Below are 21,966 nucleotides of genomic sequence, written 5' to 3'. Positions count from 1 at the left end.
AAAGGCATGAAGACTTTTTCCGAATAGCTCAGTAGCTTCGTTGCAAGAGGCTAGAATGTCTTTCTAAGCAGCTCGTTAGCTTCTTTTTGAGAGGCTCGGAAGCCTCCTTTCAAGAGGCTCGGAAGCCTCCTTTCAAGAGGCTCGGAAGCCTCCTTTCAAGAGGCTCGGAAGCCTCCTTTCAAGAGGCTCGGAAGCCTCCTTTCCGAGCCGAAGCCTCCTTTCAAGAGGCTCGGAAGCCTCCTTTCAAGAGGCTCGGAAGCCTCCTTTCAAGAGGCTCGGAAGCCTCCTTTCAAGAGGCTCGGAAGCCTCCTTTCAAGAGGCTCGGAAGCCTCCTTTCAAGAGGCTCGGAAGCCTCCTTTCAAGAGGCTCAGAAGCCTCCTTTCAAGAGCCCCGGAAGCCTCCTTTCAAGAGGCTCGGAAGCCTCCTTTCAAGAGGCTCAGGAAGCCTCCTTTCAAGAGGCCCAGCCTCCTTTCAAGAGGCTCAGAGCCTCCTTTCAAGAGGCTCAGGCCTCCTTTCAAGAGGCCTGGAAGCCTCCTTTCAAGAGGCTCAGGAAGCCTCCTTCAAGAGGCTCAGAAGCCTCCTTTCAAGAGGCCCGGAAGCCTCCTTCAAGAGGCTCAGCCTCCTTTCAAGAGCTCAGGAAGCCTCCTTTCAAAGGCTCAAGCCTCCTTTCAAGAGGCTCAGGAAGCCTCCTTTCAAGAGGCTCAGAGCCTCCTTTCAAGAGGCTCAGCCTCCTTTCAAGAGGCCTGGAAGCCTCCTTTCAAGAGGCTCAGAGCCTCCTTTCAAGAGGCCTCAAGCCTCCTTTCAAGAGGCCTGGAAGCCTCCTTCAAGAGGCTCAAGCCTCCTTTCAAGAGGCTCAGAAGCCTCCTTTCAAGAGGCTCAGGAAGCCTCCTTTCAAGAGGCTCAGGAAGCCTCCTTTCAAGAGGCTCGGAAGCCTCCTTTCAAGAGGCCTGGAAGCCTCCTTTCAAGAGGCTCAGGAAGCCTCCTTTCAAGAGGCCCGGAAGCCTCCTTCAAGAGGCCTCGGAAGCCTCCTTTCAAGAGGCCCGGAAGCCTCCTTTCAAGAGGCCCAAGCCTCCTTTCAAGAGGCCCGGAAGCCTCCCTTTCAAGAGCTCAGGAAGCCTCCTTTCAAGAGGCTCAGAAGCCTCCTTTCAAGAGGCTCCAGGCCTCCTTTCAAGAGGCTCAGGAAGCCTCCTTTCAAGAGGCCTGGAAGCCTCCTTTCAAGAGGCCTCAGAGCCTCCTTCAAGAGGCTCAAGCCTCCTTTCAAGAGGCCCGGAAGCCTCCTTTCAAGAGGCCCAGCCTCCTTCAAGAGGCTCGGAAGCCTCCTTTCAAGAGGCCTGGAAGCCTCCTTTCAAGAGGCCTGGAAGCCTCCTTCAAGAGGCTCAGGCCTCCTTCAAGAGGCTCAGGCCTCCTTCAAGAGGCTCAGGCCTCCTTTCAAGAGGCTCAGAAGCCTCCTTTCAAGAGGCCTCAAGCCTCCTTTCAAGAGGCTCAGGAAGCCTCCTTCAAGAGGCCTGGAAGCCTCCTTCAAGAGGCCCGGAAGCCTCCTTCAAGAGGCCCGGAAGCCTCCTTTCAAGAGGCTCAAGCCTCCTTCAAGAGGCCTGGAAGCCTCCTTTCAAGAGGCCTGGAAGCCTCCTTCAAGAGGCCTGGAAGCCTCCTTTCAAGAGGCTCAGAAGCCTCCTTTCAAGAGGCCCAAAGCCTCCTTTCAAGAGGCCTGGAAGCCCTCCTTCAAGAGGCCTGGAAGCCTCCTTTCAAGAGGCTCAGGCCTCCTTTCAAGAGGCCCGGAAGCCTCCTTTCAAGAGGCCTGGAAGCCTCCTTTCAAGAGGCTCCAAGCCTCCTTTCAAGAGGCCCTGGAAGCCTCCTTTCAAGAGGCTCAGAAGCCTCCCTTCAAGAGGCCTCAAGGCCTCCTTTCAAGAGGCTCAGCCTCCTTTCAAGAGGCTCAGAAGCCTCCTTCAAGAGGCCTGGAAGCCTCCTTTCAAGAGGCTCGGAAGCCTCCTTCAAGAGGCCTGGAAGCCTCCTTCAAGAGGCTCGGAAGCCTCCTTTCAAGAGGCCTGGAAGCCTCCTTCAAGAGGCTCAGAAGCCTCCTTTCAAGAGGCTCAGAAGCCTCCTTTCAAGAGCTCAGGCCTCCTTTCAAGAGGCTCAGAAGCCTCCTTCAAGAGGCTCAGAAGCCTCCTTTCAAGAGGCTCAGAAGCCTCCTTTCAAGAGAGCTCCAGAAGCCTCCTTTCAAGAGGCTCAGAGCCTCCTTTCAAGAGGCCCGGAAGCCTCCTTTCAAGAGGCTCAGAAGCCTCCTTTCAAGAGGCTCAGAGCCTCCTTTCAAGAGGCCTGGAAGCCTCCTTTCAAGAGGCTCAGCCTCCTTTCAAGAGGCTCAGGCCTCCTTTCAAGAGGCTCAAGCCTCCTTTCAAGAGGCTCGGAAGCCTCCTTCAAGAGGCTCAAGCCTCCTTCAAGAGGCCTGGAAGCCTCCTTCAAGAGGCCCGGAAGCCTCCTTTCAAGAGGCTCAGGCCTCCTTTCAAGAGGCCTGGAAGCCTCCTTTCAAGAGGCTCAGAAGCCTCCTTTCAAGAGGCTCAAGCCTCCTTTCAAGAGGCTCAAGCCTCCTTTCAAGAGGCTCAGAAGCCTCCTTTCAAGAGGCCCAGCCTCCTTCAAGAGGCTCAAGCCTCCTTCAAGAGGCCTGGAAGCCTCCTTTCAAGAGGCCCGGAAGCCTCCTTTCAAGAGGCCTGGAAGCCTCCTTTCAAGAGGCTCGGAAGCCTCCTTTCAAGAGGCTGAAACCCCTTTTTTGAAGAGGCTCGGAGACCTTCTTTCAAGAGGCTCAGAGCCTCCTTTCAAGAGGCCCGGAAGCCTCCTTCAAGAGGCCTGGAAGCCTCCTTCAAGAGGCCTGGAAGCCTCCTTTCAAGAGGCCTGGAAGCCTTCTTTCAAGAGGCCCGGAAGCCATCTTTTCAAGAGGCCCGGAAGCCTCCTTCAAGAGGCCCAGCCTCCTTCAAGAGGCTCAGCCTCCTTCAAGAGGCCTGGAAGCCTCCTTTCAAGAGGCCTGGAAGCCTCCTTTCAAGAGGCCTGGAAGCCTCCTTTCAAGAGGCTCAGAGCCTCCTTCAAGAGGCTCGGAAGCCTCCCTTCAAGAGGCCTGGAAGCCTCCTTCAAGAGGCCCGGAAGCCTCCTTCAAGAGGCCTGGAAGCCTCCTTTCAAGAGGCTCGGAAGCCTCCTTCAAGAGGCCTGGAAGCCTCCTTCAAGAGGCTCAGCCTCCTTCAAGAGGCCTGGAAGCCTCCTTTCAAGAGGCCTGGAAGCCTCCTTCAAGAGGCTCAGGAAGCCTCCTTCAAGAGGCCCGGAAGCCTCCTTTCAAGAGGCTCAGAGCCTCCTTCAAGAGGCTCAGAGCCTCCTTTCAAGAGGCTCGAGCCTCCTTTCAAGAGGCCTGGAAGCCTCCTTTCAAGAGGCCTGGAAGCCTCCTTCAAGAGGCCTGGAAGCCTCCTTCAAGAGGCCCAGCCTCCTTTCAAGAGGCCTGGAAGCCTCCTTTCAAGAGGCTCGGAAGCCTCCTTTCAAGAGGCTCAGAGCCTCCTTTCAAGAGCTCAGGAAGCCTCCTTTCAAGAGGCTCAGGAAGCCTCCTTTCAAGAGGCCCGGAAGCCTCCTTCAAGAGGCCTCAGCCTCCTTCAAGAGGCCTGAGCCTCCTTTCAAGAGGCCTGGAAGCCTCCTTTCAAGAGGCCTGGAAGCCTCCTTCAAGAGGCCTGGAAGCCTCCTTTCAAGAGGCTCGGAAGCCTCCTTCAAGAGGCCCGAAGCCTCCTTCAAGAGGCCCGGAAGCCTCCTTTCAAGAGGCTCCGAGCCTCCTTCAAGAGGCTCGGAAGCCTCCTTCAAGAGGCTCAAGCCTCCTTCAAGAGGCCTGGAAGCCTCCTTTCAAGAGGCTCAGGCCTCCTTTCAAGAGGCAGGAAGCCTCCTTCAAGAGGCCTGGAAGCCTCCTTCAAGAGGCCTGGAAGCCTCCTTCAAGAGGCCCAGCCTCCTTCAAGAGGCCCGGAAGCCTCCCTTCAAGAGGCCTGGAAGCCTCCTTCAAGAGGCCTCAGCCTCCTTCAAGAGGCCCGGAAGCCTCCTTCAAGAGGCCCGGAAGCCTCCTTTCAAGAGGCTCAGCCTCCTTTCAAGAGGCCCGGAAGCCTCCTTCAAGAGGCCCAGCCTCCTTCAAGAGGCTCAGAGCCTCCTTTCAAGAGGCCCGGAAGCCTCCTTCAAGAGGCTCGGAAGCCTCCTTCAAGAGGCTCAGCCTCCTTCAAGAGGCCCGGAAGCCTCCTTTCAAGAGGCCTGGAAGCCTCCTTTCAAGAGGCTCAGAAGCCTCCTTTCAAGAGGCTCAAGCCTCCTTCAAGAGGCCTGGAAGCCTCCTTCAAGAGGCTCCAGCCTCCTTTCAAGAGGCTCGGAAGCCTCCTTTCAAGAGGCTCAGGAAGCCTCCTTCAAGAGGCCTGGAAGCCTCCTTTCAAGAGGCTCAGCCTCCTTTCAAGAGGCCTGGAAGCCTCCTTCAAGAGGCTCAAGCCTCCTTTCAAGAGGCCTGGAAGCCTCCTTCAAGAGGCCTCGGAAGCCTCCTTCAAGAGGCCTGGAAGCCTCCTTTCAAGAGGCCTGGAAGCCTCCTTTCAAGAGGCTCAAGCCTCCTTCAAGAGGCCTGGAAGCCTCCTTTCAAGAGGCCTGGAAGCCTCCTTTCAAGAGGCCTCAAGCCTCCTTCAAGAGGCCTGGAAGCCTCCTTTCAAGAGGCTCAGAGCCTCCTTTCAAGAGGCTCAAAGCCTCCTTCAAGAGGCCTGAAACCTCCTTTCAAGAGGCTCGGAAACCTCCTTTCAAGAGGCTCGGAAGCCTCCTTTCAAGAGGCTCGGAAGCCTCCTTTCAAGAGGCTCGGAAGCCTCCTTTCAAGAGGAGGGGAAAGGAGATGTGAGAAGTGTAAAATAAGAGTGAGAAGTGAAGAGTAAGTAGCGAAGAGGTAAGAAGTGAAAAGATAGAAGAAAGTAGTGAGAAGTGAAAAGTAAGCGAAGTGTAAGCGAAAAGTGTGATATGATAAGTGAGAAATGGGAGGTACTGTGAGAAATAAGAAGCAGGAAAAAAGGAAGAAGGAAAAAGATAAAAGAAGAAATCGAAAGGAAGAAGACAAAAAAGGAAGGAAAGACGAAGAAATAATAGAAATAATAACTGAAAAGGGAGTAAGAAGAGTGAAGAAAGAAGAAGAATGTAAAAGGTAGAAAGAAGGAAGAAAGAAGAAATAATAAAAAAGGGAGAAAAAAATCAATGAACAAGATCGAAAGAAGGAAGAAAGAAGGAAGAAAGAAAGAAGTAAGAAAGAAGGAGGAAATAAGGAAGAAAGAAAGAAGAAAAAAGAAAAATGAAGAAAGAAGAAAAAAGTAAGATGGAAGAAGACGCAAAAATTAGTCTTGTGTTGCAATGTGTGAATTTGTCATTGTCTAACCAATTGTATAATTGATTATTTTATTCAATAATATTTATTGTAGAACCCTAGAAAAAGATGACATAGCCCATAGAAAAGTCGGGCAAAGAAACAAACTTTCGTTTTCATTACTAAAGTGGGGTATACCCCGTTAGGCATAAAATGACCCAGAGAACCGCCCGTGGCATAAATAAGGCAGAATTATGTCGAACGTCCATTATGTCATACGTCCATTATGCCTAACGTACATTATGACTAATGCCTAGTACGACAGTTCAGATCGATTTGGTTGCAGCAACTCAAATGTGACTGAATTTGGTCGCATATGAGTCACAGTAACTGATATGTGAAAAGTGTGCTACTTGGGTGTACTTATGCCTAACGTCCTTATGCCTAACATCTTTATGCCTAACGTCGCGGACCTGCTAAAGTGAAAAATTCCCGGTGCTAGATATTTTAATAATTAATGGGTTTGATGGACATCACAATGCAATTTTTGATGTGAATCATTCATTTTCAAAATTTTGCCTACACGTTGCGTTTTTTGCTTATAACAATGCTTATACAATGTCCTACATATCTATAGGGGCGCGGCGGTTCCTTCATCAGTGCTGCCACCTAGAAAATACTTAAGAAAAAGTAGAAACACGGAAATAGGACATGGCGTGATATTGGCGCATTGATGTTGCACGAAGAAGAAGCAGAAAGATGATTATCGAAAAATCTCCACGGGGAAACATACGAAGAAGTTTTAAAAATTCTTCTTAAAAATGCGAAAAGCAATTTCATAAAAACAGTAAGAAGTATGGAGTTGACAGGTCTTCACTTATCCTATGAATTGGGCACTCTGGTTCAGTGGAAGGTATGTCAGCCATCGCTAATGGAAAGTTGTGCAGAAGCGTTATGACAAAAAATCAGATCAGTGTTCATGAGTGTGACTTGTATCTGTGTTGAACTTAATCCTAGAATTAAAAAAAAAACACATTAATAAAGTTTTAAAAAAATGTGACTTGTATGTCACACTATTTTTAAATTCCTGTCTGCGCAGAAAGTGGACGGGAAATAGAGTGAAAAGGCCACTTGATTGTCGAAAAATATCGGCGCTGAAACATCGATATTCCGATTTATCGATTCCTTATTAAAAATTAAAAGAACGAGCAAAAAAAATAATTGAAAAAGGTGAAGCTACACAGATAGAAAAAGTTGTTGAAATTTACACGAAAGTAATGCACATAAAGGGAATGCCAAAAAGAGTGTAATTTTAAATGATATTTTCGCTTGAATGTATGCAATTTGAATTGCATTATGTCACTATTTATTCGATTAAGTGGTATATTGCCATACAAAATGCATACATTTAGGGCGAAATCGATGGAAAAGATTCATGTATGCTCAGAATATAGTAATTTTCCGTGTCTGTATTTTTTACGCGCTGATTAGTTTTCATTATTTTTGTCTGTGTAGGTTTTCTAAATCACATCATCATCGCATCACAAATCACATTTTGCTATTTTTAACGGATTGTATCTGATGTTCGCTATATTCTCCACTTCTTTTTATTGCGGATAATGTAATCCAATCTTCTTCTTCTTATTAGCATTACATCCCCACACTGGGACAGAGCCGCCTCGCAGCTTAGTGTTCATTAAGCACTTCTACAGTTATTAACTGCGAGGTTTCTTAGCCAAGTTACCATTTTTGCATTCGTATATCATGATGCTAACACGATGATACTTTTATGCCCAGGGAAGTCGAGACAATTTCCAATCCGAAAATTGCCTAGACCGGCACCGGGAATCGAACCCAGCCACCCTCAGCATGGTCTTGCTTTGTAGCCGCTGTAGTGTAATCCAATATCAGCTACAAAATCGATACGGTCGAATATCGAACATAAAAAAGTCGATACAAAATATCGATTCCCGATATATCGTATCGGTAAAGGAATAAAAAAGGCCCCTCTTCAAATGATCCTAGTACACCTATGGATTCCACATAACATATGCACCCGGTAAAGTTCCAACAGGAGTCTCTCATTCCGACTTCAACCACTCCATCCTTCCTCCTTCCAATTACCGTGGTCAAACACCACCCTCGAAAAATGATAATATAGTTGTCAGCATGTCTCTTCTACTGGGTCTCAAGGTTAACCCGTCGTTGTTGTCGTCGTCGTCATCATGAATAACCTCTCGCGCCGGTTTTGGAGGCTGGTGGAAATTTATAGTTGCACTCGGGTCGTAATCATTGTGACCAATCGCGCGCCTCAGCCAACTGCTATAACCCAGTGCGTGTTCGGTCACTTGTAGTTCTATCTTCTGCATAGCGACGACGACACATATCGTCGTTATATTGGAAATTTAATGTTTTCAGTGAAAATTTATGTCCGCTGTACGTACACACGCGTTTGACGAAGACTTCACACATTCCGATGTCGTGCGCGCTCACCGCGTATCGACCGGATAATTGATTATTTTTATCTTCGGTTTAGGTTTGGTCAGCATCTTTGGGAATGTCCCCGAAGCATTCGGTTGGTCGGTCCGTCGGCCGAACGAAGCTCCCTTTCCAGAGCAACTTGTTGCGCTTCAATTATGCAACGGTGAAGCCTGCGGGACGAGTTCCCACCTAAGAAAATTGGGTGTCGAGAAAAGTTTCGCACATTTCTGAAAAACTTCAAAGATGAATTGCAAAAAAAACAAAACCAAAAAAACTTTTGATAATATTTTATCAAAAGTCGGACCGTAACATATATTTAACACCGCATTCATTACCGATTCCGTAGCTGCAAGCATTCATGGTACACCAACACTGCGCCCAGTCCAGTTCCTAATGCACAGTGTCGTATAATTTCTGCAATTTTGCCGAAAATTATACAATTCCTGCAACACTGATTGAGAGTGGTGTATTAATTTTCTTCTGTTGTTCTGAGCTAAGAGTTTTGAATTATTTCTACTTTGATAATTGTAGGAGGTTGCGACTGGTAGAATGGATATTTTGACGTTGGCTTTCTCAGTCCAATTTAATTAAGACGGATAGTTTGGCATAGCGTATCCCTTGAAAAAGATCCAATACACGGGACGAAACGTCGGACTATACCAAATTAGCCGTCCTTATTAAATTAGACTGAAAAAGCCTACGTCAAAATATTATTTCTACCTACCCGGATCATGCATTCGAATAGATATTCGATTTCCGTTCCGGTCACTGTGCCCAGCATGGATCGCATCATCATCCGTCGGGTGTGAAGGAACTCCTGCGCAGAAGCACCACATCTCACCGAAACCCAGCACCATCAGTATCGGCCCGGCATACCCATCGGAGAATATCCCCGCATCAGAATCAGAAACGGAGACAACAGCCACAGCAGAGACCGAACAGAAGGGGGAGTCACTCCAACGCACATAAATCAGTGCCAATTGCGCTGTTGTTGTGTGTTTCTGGTACTGGTGGTGCTGCTGCTGCTGCTGCTGAGGCTGCCCAAGGCGAGAGGTGATTTGGTGCTATTTCTTCGATTTGGGGAGGGGGAGTTCACAGCGAGCAAGTGAGAGCAAAATGGAGAAGCGCCCCTTAGGAGTTAAACAGATACAAAGAGCGTGAATAGAATTGCACCGTACTGTAATAAAATGAGGACAGTGTCTGGTTGTAAGGGAAATTCTCAAGAGTAAATCGGAACTGTTGGATATTTTGAATACTATTGAATACTGAAAGCCACCGATGATCCTGCATTGCTGTTGGTGAAATAATACAAAGTTTCAAATCGAATACACAGGATTTTGTTTTTACACGATTTTTTTTCGCTCGTATTTTTGATCGTGTGACTTCAATTTGCAACCAAACTCTTCGCAACATGTTTAAAAAAATCCAGAATAAATCAAAGAAAAATCGCATGATAATTAATATACGTTAAACATTTAGGATGAGTGGAAAATTGATAAAATGTAAATCGTGTAAAAACAAAATCCAGTGTACTATTCTCGAGTAATTATTCAATTAAAAACTTGTGAGAACACACGCGATACGATTCACTACCAGCCAGATGGCGTAAAGTCGACACCTTATCATAACGACTGGAATTTTTAGAAAATCTACCGTTTCAATAAATCTTGAACATCATATTCGTAATTGGATCGATTTGGAAAACATTCAACAATGAACAACAGATTGACGCTTTGCATATCAATTTACTAAAACCTCGATAGAGCTCCAATTGGGTCAAAATCGGTTATCATACTGGAATCCCCTGCCCAAGAAACCAATATGCACTACAATTTGCCAAATGACTCAAATAGAAGCATCCCTGAAAATAAGAAATTTTCCATAAATAATTAGGAAATTGCCAATAAAGAAATCAAGGGTATGAGAAATAAATAAATATGAAATTTTCACAAACAATTAAGAATTTTCCCACAAAACAAAAATAAATTGACAATTTTAAAAAGCAAAAATTGCAATAATAGAAAAAGAATTTTCCATTAAGAAATCAAAATGTTCTACGCACAAAAATACAAAATTTCTATACAGAAATCAATATTAGCAATAAACATTTCAAAATTTCCCACAAATAAATATCTACAAAATATACAAAAGTGCCCACGAAAGAATCAATGAAGAGCAATAAAATTATGGCAATTTCCATAAAGAAATGTAGAAAAGCAAAAAAAATTAGCATTCTCCATAGATGACCCCTTCTTAAGGACGAACTTTTCGGAATTCAATGTTGTTTTCAAATCCACCACTTTCAATATTTCAACAAGCGACTGTCATCTTTTTATTTTACGCTGGCTACGACAAAGCAAAGCCAAAATAAAAAGATGGCAGAAATTTGTTGCTTTTTTGTTGAGATTGGTGCCTCTGAAAACGCGAGGGGAAAATTATTTGGATTATAGACAGTTTCGCCTCAGGAAGTGTTTAAAGTTTATGGAAAATTTATTCCTCCACATTTTCTTGATCGTGAAAACCGTATTAGAATAGAATTCGAATATGAAAATACACTTGAAAATGTAAATTTTGTAAAATGTAAAATGCATCACAATCAAAAGAACTATTATTTGTTTATTTGTTTATTTATAATTCATCTGACATTCAACAGTCTTAATGAATAACATGAATATTAGCTTAAATTAGGTTCTGTCTTTTTATTCTATTCACAAACTGGGATGTGGAAATTCAGAAATCGAATGCATTATAATTTAATATTGTGCACACATGTTTGTACTGATACAAATCTGAAACCATCATAAAACTATTTTTTTCTAAAACTACTCTCTGTGGGACAATATTGTCATACCTGCACAGAGCAACATGTTAGGCCTTAATATCCAAACAAGTTTCAATTTCAATTGCCAAATACAAGAATATTATAATCTATGTTAGATTCATTACGAATAAATTACAATACCGCATTCCTGTGATCGGAACAAAATGAACATAGACCAATTGAAATGTGTCTGTGCAAACGGTAAATAGTTACACATAATTCGGTCCGCTGTTATGCGGTTTATTAAACTAATTTTGTATGGAATACTGCAAACCGTTGTAGGAATATCATATTCATCCATACTACGAGACCTTTCTCTAAAAAAAAAAAAAAAAACGTGTTGATCCATACTGCCCCGTATAGTCGGGAACACACATGAAAATCAATACATATTCAAAAGTCTATTCCAACAATTTGTAAACACAATTTTCATCATTCATGGACGTAATTGAAAGGTAACACTCCCTAGTATAAGTGAACTACATTTGAATGATTATTTTTTTAGCTTTTCAGCGCTTTTCGGAACAATTTCATAGGTGGCCCATATTGCCCCGATCACCCCTAATTGTTTATCATTAATATTGATTTCCTACCGAGAACTACCGATTTTCAACTCGTCAAACAAAAGCACAGAAAACAAAGTATTTTTTCTTATAAACTATTTAAATGATATAATTCCTATACAATCAAATATCAGAAAAAAAATCTCCAATGACATTTTGCATTAAATCCGTAGTCCAATCCACATAAATAGATTAAATACACGATCAGAGGTTCAATAATTATCGGCAGCCCTTACTTTGCACCGTTCAATGTGGAAAAAAAATGTAAAAAAAAACCTGGGTGTATTGTTTTTTTAGACCATGTTAATGGAACATATGTCCCAATTAATTGCTAAATTTTAGCTTAGTTATGGATCGAAAAATGATTCTTTATGGAATCTAATTAACTATTTTATGGATTTATGGTAGCATTTTAAGGAACATTCAGATGTTATTTTTATTTATCATCAGACTAAGGCCGGAGTGGCCTGTGCTGCACATAAAAGACTTCTCCATTCAGCTCGGTTCATGGCTGCACTTCGCCAACCACGCAGTCTGCGGAGGGTCCGCAAGTCGTCCTCCACCTGATCGATCCACCTTGCCCGCTGTGCACCTCGCCTTCTTGTTCCCGTCGGATCGTTGTCGAGAACCATTTTCACCGGATTACTGTCCGACATTCTGGCTACGTGCCCGGCCCACCGCAGTCTTCCGATTTTCGCGGTGTGAACGATGGATGGTTCTCCCAACAGCTGATGCAACTCGTGGTTCATTCGCCTCCTCCACGTACCGTCCGCCATCTGCAACCCACCATAGATGGTACGCAACACTTTCCTTTCGAAAACTCCTTTCGAAGACTTCATGAAAATCGTACCACTCGTGTCAATCCCTGCCCTTCGTATTACTCCCTCCAAAGCGATGTTGAATAGCAGACACGAAAGACCATCACCTTGCCGTAACCCTCTACGGGTTTCGAAGGGACTCGAGAATGCCCCTGAAACTCGAACTACGCACATCACCCGATCCATCGTCGCCTTGATCAACCGTATCAGTTTATCCGGAAATCCGTTTTCGTGCATTAGCTGCCATAGCTGGTCCCGATCGATTGTATCATATGCGGCTTTGAAGTCGATAAATAGATGATGTGTGGGCACGTTGTATTCGCGGCATTTCTGCAATACCTGACGTATGGCGAACACCTGGTCTGTGGTAGAGCGACCACCCATAAATCCCGCCTGGTACTGCCCCACGAACTCTCTTGCAAATGGTGTTAGTCGAAGGCATAAAATTTGGGAGAGTACCTTGTAGGCGGCGTTCAGCAATGTGATTGCGCGGTAGTTGCTACAATCCAGCTTATCGCCCTTTTTGTAGATGGGACACACGACACCTTCCATCCACTCCTGCGGCAGAACCTCATCCTCCCAAACCTTGGTAATCACCCAATGCAGCGCTGTAGCCAGTGCTTCACCACCGTGTTTAAACAGCTCTCCTGGTAGTTGGTCAACTCCAGGGGCTTTGTTGTTTTTCAGCCGGCCGATCTCCTCCTGGATTTCCTGGAGATTCGGAGCCGGAAGTCGCATGTCCTGCGCGCGTGCTCCTAGGTTCATTACCATACCGCCACCGTTGTCTGCCATATCGCCATTCAGGTGTTCTTCGTAGTGCTGCCGTCACCTTTGGATCACCTCACGCTCGCTCGTGAGAAGGTTCCGGTTTATGTCCTTACACATATCGGGCTGTGGCACGTGGCCCTTACGTGAACGGTTCAACTTCCCATAGAACTTTCGTGCGTTATTAGCGCGGTACAGTTCCTCCGTCTCTTCACGGTCTCGATCTTCCTGCTGGCGCTTTTTCCTCCGGAAAATCGAGTTTTGTCGGTTCCGCTCCCGTTTGTATCGTGCCTCGTTCGCCCTCGTGCGGTGTTGCAGCAATCTCGCCCATGCTGCATTCTTCTCCTCAACTAACTGCTCACATTCGCCGTCATACCAGTCGTTTCTCTGATCCGGAGCCACCGTGCCTAGTGCAGCGGTTGCGGTGCTTCCAATGGCGGATCGAATATCTCTCCAGCCATCTTCAAGAGATGCTGCGCCTAGCTGCTCTTCCGTTGGGAGTGCCACTTCCAGCTGCTGCGCGTAGTCTTGGGCTAGTCTACCGTCTTGTAGCCGCCCAATGTTTAGTAGCGGCGGACGACTCCGACGCGTGTTGATCACCGTCGAGAGTTTTGAGCGCAGACATACTGCGACGAGGTAGTGGTCGGATTCAATATTCGCACTGCGGTAAGTGCGTACGTTCGTGATGTCGGAGAAGAATTTACCGTCGATTAGAACGTGGTCGATTTGGTTTTCCGTTACTTGATTAGGTGATTTCCATGTGGCCTTGTGGATATTCTTACGGGGAAGAAGGTGCTTCGGACTACCATTCCGCGGGAGGCTGCAAAGTTTATGCATCGTTGGCCGTTGTCGTTCGATACGGTATGCAGACTATCCGGTCCGATGACCGGTCTATACATTTCCTCCTTCCTACCTGAGCGTTCATGTCACCGATGACGATTTTGACGTCCCGCAGTGGGCATCCATCGTATGTCTGCTCCAGCTGCGCATAGAACGCTTCTTTCTCGTCGTCGGATCTCCCTTCGTGTGGGCAGTGCACGTTGATGATGCTATAGTTGAAGAAACGGCCGTTTATCCTCAGCTTGCACATCCGTGCGTTGATTGGCTGCCACCCAATCACGCGTTGGCGCATCTTTCCCAGCACTATGAAGCCGGTTCCCAGCTCGTTGGTGGTGCCACAGCTTTGGTAGAAGGTAGCCGCTCGATGCCCGCATTTCCACACTTTCTGTCCTGTCCAGCAGATTTCCTGCAGCGCTACGACATCGAAGTTGCGGGGATGTAATTCATCGTAGATTATCCTATCGCAACCTGCAAAGCCTAGCGACTTGCAGTTCCAGGTTCCAAGCTTCCAATCGTGATCCTTTATTCGTCGCCTAGGTCGTTGCCGATTGTATCGAGTCGTATTATCTTCTATGTCGTTCGTAATAGTTGTTTTTAAAGGCGGCTTATTGGGCCTGCGCAAACCTCCTGTCTCGTCGGAGGGCCGTCGTGTCAGGGCTGTTTAGCGTCCCACCTAACACCAGGACTTGGGCTTGTGCGCTTTGAGCGGCACACGGTCGCTTTGGCGGAGCCTACTTGCGGATACATGCAGCTTTTTATAGAGGTTTAACAGGGCCCACTGTCAAACCCCACCACATCCTAGGCAGGCGCCACAACTCGCAGATGGCCTGGGGAGGGATCGTCAAGCCCTTGGACATAGTCCCTGCTGCCCCCGATGTTATTTATTGACCGTTTTTCAGTTTTTTATGGATCCGTCTTTATCGTTTATATGCAAAAGTATGTTTTGCCATAATTATCTTTCGTGTCACTTTTGATATAACTGAATCCTTGATAAAGATGATTTCAGGATCATCTGCATCTATTACTTTAAGATGTCTTCAACAGGTTTGCTAATAATTAACATTAATGTCGCGAATATTTTACTTCGAAACTTTCCACTAAGTTTAATAAATTAGGACAAGGTTGTTTTGCCCGCAGATTTTGACGTAGGGCTACGTCTGTCTTTTCTATATTGGGGTACACTTTACGATTGCGAAAATCAGGGACCGTCACGAAAATATGATAGACTTTAAACTTTAATAGCTCAGCCGTTTCTCGATGGATTTTCATTTTTTTTGGACCATTCGATCAAGGATGAGTCAACGCTTCTTTGTACTCATATGAAAATACTATTTTTAACTATTTATTTTCGATAATTGATAAAAGGTTTAGAAATAGGTAAACTAACCAATCACGTACATGCATCACTAGCACAGAAATCAAAAATCAATCACATGCGGGTTTGGATCTTATCCTCAGTTTGAACAAGATTTCACGCAGCGAGGACGCATCAAAGCGGCGGAGGAGATCGCAGCGGAGCGGACACAGCATCACGGAGGCGGTGGTAACATTTTCAACGGAAATCAATCGCATTGTTGGTGGTGCTCGATGTGTTGCTGCAGATTATTCAACCTCAACGAACCAGCATTTCATATGAAGAAAGGCTTGACCATAAAAATAGCACTGTGGCGATACCGCACCGCCAGTGCCGATGCTGAAAATTTATAACAAATTGGGGTGTCAGTTAGTTGGAAAGGAACATTGGGAAAAGAAAATTGGTTCTTCTCAGGACCAACATTTTATGAAAAGAAAGAGTTAATTGCGAAAATGGACTGTTTCGGTGGCATCGGGTTTGGCGTGGTAGCTTGGATGCTGTTAGTGATCCCATTCATTCAAATTTACTGCATCATCCCCCTCCGACGCGCTATCGAATTCGCTATTTACGATTGATTTTTGCACTTTGAAGAAAGTTTATTTCGGATAGTCGTATCAACCTGCTTTTGTTTAAAATGTTGGCTTTTGTATAAAATCAATGAAGACGCCACCTCAGTGGAAACTATCTACAGCAACCACCCATCGGTGAACGTCGCTCGGACAGACAGATGCCGAAAGATAATGTTTTGTAATATGAAGTAACTTCACCTTGAGTCAAATTTCTGTTGTCATTCCTCGCAACAATACGCATCTTGCGGTCCGTTGTCTGCGGAATACCGATCGAAATGGCTCGCGCGCGCCGAAAAGCAGCTTTCTTATATCTAATGAAGTAATTCCATTAGCCCCGCCCCTTAATTAATCGTTATGAGTGCACATTATGTTTACACCCATATCGGATCACAAAGGGGAGGGGCTAACGGGCCTAATTTATTAAATACAAGAAAGCTGTTGTCCGGCGCGCGCGAGCCATTTTGATCGGGATTCCACAGAGAGCGATTTGACATTCGATGCAGCCGAGCGGACATAGCAGCACGAAGAAGTGGGTGGCAGTGTGGAAAATGCTGAAAATTTATTTCAACTTTTGGAGCCTTAGCGAAAATCATCAAGTGCCGGTCGGACAGTTGCAACGCAAGGTGTCGACAAGCGATTGGATGCAGTTAGTTATTGGAAAGGCGCATTAGGGAAAGAAAATAGGTTCTTCTCAGGACCAGCATTTTATGAAAAGAAATAGTTAATTGCGAAAATGAACTGTTTCGGTGGCATCTGATTGGCATGGTAGCTTAGTTGCTGTTAGCGCTAACATCCATTCAACAAATTTATTGCATCATTGATATTCTAGTCTGTCCGGTAATTGAACTGCTACATAAGGGAGTAAAATAATATAATACAGTATGTGTTGGGTTCTTGGCTTCTATATCATTAACTCGAACGAACTAAAATGTTCTTGCTCCTACGTTTTGGTCCGGATTTGGGACCTTCTTCAGGAATTTAAAATGTTTATTTTTGCATGTTTATCGAATTTGCAATAGAACAATTAACACAAAATTCTACTAATCTTAAATAATTACTTACAAAGAAACTTACCAACAAACTGCAGACCAGGCTATACGGACATAAATCTAACAAAAATAAACTGGATCGAATAATGAACATGCAAGATGACAACTATAAGACCATACAACTGGACCAATGGAAAGAAAAGTGAAAGATAGTGAAAGTACATATGAACAATCAATCATGGCACTCAAGAATAAACTTCTCAATTGTGAGATTTATATATTTTGGAATATGATTTTTTTCAACATGAGGCATAGTGCGTCTTAATTATAAAATTTCATATGATTTGATACTTTTTTCCGGCCTACCGATAGCTACCGATTTTTCTACAGTTAAGCTACCGATTTATCGAAATATAATCTGACTACCCTGTTTGAGAAGAACAAGTTGTCAGTCGTCATCAGGCAGCCGTAATGATAAGCCGCATCCCCCATTACGCTACCTCATGGACTACGTATCTGCGGGCAGCTGGGACTATGTCCAAGGGCTTTACAATCCCTCCCCAGGCGATCTGCGAGTTGTGGGGCTTGCCTAGGATGTGGTGGGGTTTGACAGTGGGCCCTGTTAGATTTCTACAAAAAGGTGCATGTATCCGCAAGTAGGCCCCACCAAAGCGACCGTGTGCCGCTCAAAGCGCACAAGCCCAAGTCCTGGTGTCAGCTGGGACACAAAACAGACCTGACACGACGGCCCTCCGACAGAAGGTTTGCGCAGGCTTAATAAGCCGCCTGGAAAACCAATAATAACGAGCAATATAAGAGATAATACGACTCGATATAATCGGCAAAGACCTAGGCGACTAATAGCTGTGCAAGCTGAGGATAAAAGGCCGTTTCTTCAACAATAGCGTCATCAACGCGCACTGCCCACACGAAGGAAGACCCGACGACAAAAAGAAGCGTTCTACGCACAGATGGAGTAGACATACGATGCGATGTATACCAACTGCGGGACATCAAAATCGTCATCGACGACATGAACGCACATGTAGGAAGGGAGGAAATGTATAGACCGTTCATCGGACCGGATAGTCTGCACACCGTACCGAATGATAACGGCCAACGATGCATAAACTTCGCAGCCTGCCACGGAATGGTAGTATGAAGCACCTTCTTAACCCGCAAAAATATCCACAAGACCACATGGAGATCACCTAATTCAGGATGAGATTGGCCGGCTGAAGAACAACAAAGCTCCTGGGGTTGACCAACTACCAGGAGAGCTATTTAAACACGGTGGTGAGGCACCGGCTAGAGCGCTGCACTGGGTCATTACCAAGATTTGGGAGGAGGAAGTTTTGCCGCAGGAGTGGATGGAAGGTGTCGTGTGTCCCATCTACAAAAAGGGCGATAAGCTGGATTGTAGCAACTATCGCGCAATCACATTGCTGAACGCCGCCTACAAGGTACTCTCCCAAATTTTATGTCGTCGACTAGGACCGACTGCAAGGGAGTTCGTGGGGCAGTACCAAGCGGCTTTTATGGGCGAACGCTCCACCACGAACCAGGTGTTCGCCATTCGCCAAGTACTGCAGAAATGCCGCGAATACAACGTGCCCACACATCATCTTTTCATCGACTTCAAAGCCGCATATGATACAATCGAACGGGACCAGCTATGGCAGCTAATGCACGAACACGGTTTTCCGGATAAACTGACACGGTTGATCAAAGCGACGATGGATCGGGTGATGTGCGTAGTTCGAGTTACAGGGGCATTCTCGAGTCCCTTCGAAACCCGCAGAGGGTTACGGCAAGGTGATGGTCTTTCGTGTTTGCTATTCAACATCGCTTTGGAAGGGGTAATACGAAGAGCAGGGATTAACACGAGTGGTACAATTTTCAATAAGTCCGTCCAGCTATTTGGCTTCGCCGACGACATAGATATTATGGCACGTAACTTTGAGAAGATGGAGGAAGCCTACATCAGACTGTAGAGGGAAGCCAAGCTGATCGGACTAGTCATCAACACGTCGAAGACGAAGTACATGATAGGAAGGGGATCAAGAGAAGACAATGTGAACCACCCACCGCGAGTTTGCATCGGTGGTGACGAAATCGAGGTGGTAGAAGAATTTGTGTACTTGGGCTCACTGATGACTGCCGAAAATGACACCAGCAGAGAAATTCGGAGACGCATAGTGGCTGGAAATCGTACGTATTTTGAACTCCGCAAGACGCTCCGATCGAATAGAGTTCGCCGCCGTACCAAACTGTCAATCTACAAAACGCTCATTAGACCGGTAGTCCTCTACGGACACGAGACCTGGACGATGCTCGTGGAGGACCAACGCGCACTTGGAGTTTTTGAAAGGAAAGTGCTGCGTACCATCTATGGTGGGGTGCAGATGGCGGACGGTACGTGGAGGAGGCGAATGAACCACGAGTTGCATCAGCTGCTGGGAGAACCATCCATCGTTCACACCGCGAAAATCGGACGACTGCGGTGGGCTGGGCACGTAGCCAGAATGTCGGACAGTAACCCGGTGAAAATGGTTCTCGACAACGATCCGACGGGCACAAGAAGGCGAGGTGCGCAGCGGGTAAGGTGGATCGATCGGGTGGAAGATGACTTGCGGACCCTCCGTAGACTGCATGGATGGCGACGTGTAGCCATGGACCGAGCCGAATGGAGAAGACTCTTATATACCGCACAGGCCACTTCGGCCTTAGTCTGAATAAATAATAAATAAATAATTGTAATGCTTGGTACAATAAAGTTAAAATAACGTCAACGCTTAGAAAGTAGGATGGGAAATCCAGATAATCTTTGGTTGGTCCAGGTGATATTGATCATTGGTGGTTTGAGCCAGGAGATTCACCCCAATTGTTGATATCAAGCCTTTTATTTTCTCTGGTCATGAGAATTGAGAACGGAAATTAAATTGAGAAACTGCTCAAATTTATCAGACCGTAGATCCAGATATACAGACGGCTGTAAAATGAATGAAACAGAATCAGAAATCTGAATGAATTGTAGAAAGCGACATTTTCGTTCTGCTGCAACTAAAGACCAGGAAGTTTTTGGCTGTGTAGCTGAGACGACAGAAATGAAATTGGGGAAGTGCGAGGTCTCCATCTGACCTTGTTGAAATCGGTGATTGGAAATGCGAGGAATATTAGAAAATTGGTAATCCATTTCCAGCGTGCATTGATGACATATATGCAAATATCATCCATATAACGGTTCGGTTGCCAACATTGACTAGTGAATAGCAGGCCATGACTTTGCCTCTTTCCTCGTCGGGCAACGAACGGGGTTGCACGTTAGATAAGACAGCACACTAGTGATCACACCAACGGATAGCTCGTTCGGCGGAATTGTTATACACAGGACTCAGAACCTGGATTGAGGTTCTCGACATTTGGCCGAATAGATCATTTGAAAAGTGGGAAATGAGGTGTGAAAAGTGAGTAGAATACGAAGTGAGAAGTAAGGCGTCTCTCTACTCGCTTCCCACTTCTCATTTTTCACAGTGAGTAGTGAGAAATGAGGAGTGAGAAGTACTGAGACGTCTTAATTCGCACACCTCATTTCTCACTTCCCACTGAAAAAAGTGAAAAGCACGAAGTGAGTAGTGAGACGCTTCAGTACCCACTTCGCAGTACAGTGAGAAATGAGGAGTGAGAAGTGAGACATCTGTGAAAAGTGAGAAAGGAGAAGTAATTAGTGAGACGTCTCACTAATCACTTTTCACAGTGAGAAGTGAGAATTGAAACACTCTCACATTTCACGCCTCATATCTCACTTTTCAAATAACATATGCAAAATGTCCGGCTTGGTCAAATGACCTTCTTAGTCAAATGTCGTATTCAGCCAAATGTCGTATTCGGCCAAATGACGTTTTGGCCATATGACCTATTCGGCCGGATGACCCGTTCGGCCAAATGGCTTTCGGCCAAATGACCCTTCCTCCTTAGGCTCGTCGCTCTGAAATACAAAAATGACGCTGGTAGAGTTAGACAGGACGATGATGGGTTTCCTAGATGGGTAGGTGGTGGCAATGAATGCCGCGGCTGCCAACGCAGAGAAGATGCTGCACATATCTGTGAAGCCGTCATCTATAGTGAAACCGGTCCCGGCGACCCCAATGCCGACTCCACGGCCCGAATCCGACCCAGCCGCAATCATGTGCTCATGGTTGTGGAAATATCTGATAAGGAGCTCGGCCATCGACCTTCTAAGACGAATGGAATTGTCACCCTTAACGAAGTTACAAGCTATGGAGATAATTATAATAGTTGATGAATAGTGCCAGCTCCTCACTTCATGTCAGTGGCCACGCGCCACTTGGTGGAGACTGATATCGACTATCGTGCGCAGAATCCAGTCCCCTTCAGTACGAGGTGGCTGCGGCGAAAGAGTTGGCTAGCGCACAATGGCGAAAAGACAAGGTGCTTGTATCGGCACAGGGAGACTCGGTTGAAGTTGGAGGTAACAATCGTGAGGCAGCTTGAACGCTGGAATTAAAAGTCGGCGATAGAGTTTCGAGGAGGTTCCAGCCGAGGTTACAGGTCAGTTGATAGCCTTTCCGATCTTTAACCGGAGCTCCTTTTTTTTGGGCCTACCTTTTCTAACTTCTTCACAACCTTGGAGACACACGATATCAGTACTTTGTGATATCTAGGAAGGAAATGTAGTTCTTACAGATGGGTACAACGAGGCTTATCTGATGATCAACGAATTTTGGCGAAGGGAGGAAGGTTCTTGATCATGGGATAATTAATCGTATTGGAACCTGATGATTTTCTGCTCATCCTTAGAGGGCAAAATACAGCTCAGGAGCGCAAAACGGAGAATTTAAATTGGCGTTTTATGGATCCGGGATAATTGAAAGTTGGAGATAGGCGAAGATCTGCTGATGATAATCCATTGAAACTCACCTGGATAGTCGTTGACGGATGCTAAACCTGCAAAGAGAGCGTTGGCCACCTCAAGATAATCGAAGACGGTACGATTCGGTGTATCGAGATGGATGGGCGAAGATCTTCGCCTACCATCAAGTGCGTTCATTTTTCCCCAGATTTTGGCCGTAGATCGACCGGGTTTGACCGAGTCGAGAAATCCTCCCACTGTTTGCCCTAGGCTTCTAGAATCACTGACCTGCATTCATAGTGTTTTTCTTCAGGCACTTGCTTTGTTGGTATGACCGGCGGGAAGTCTCCGCAGCGCTTGGAAGGCCTTCTTTCTTGCTTTATTCACACGACGTGTGTTGTCCGAGCACTAACGGAGTGACTTTTGTCCTGACCGAGTGCTATGTTGCGGCAGTACTGGTAGCTTGCTTGACCGTCGTGCGAAAGAAAATCCGAACCATTTTCATTTTGAGGAGACCGTATGAAAATGTAGCAGGTCCCGGTCACCTGTCACATTACAAGCACTCAT

The sequence above is a fragment of the Armigeres subalbatus genome, chromosome 1 (genome assembly GCF_024139115.2).
Source record: "Armigeres subalbatus isolate Guangzhou_Male chromosome 1, GZ_Asu_2, whole genome shotgun sequence".
NCBI classification, from domain to species: Eukaryota; Metazoa; Arthropoda; class Insecta; order Diptera; family Culicidae; genus Armigeres; species Armigeres subalbatus.
Note: the sequence above shows the minus strand (reverse complement) of the source record.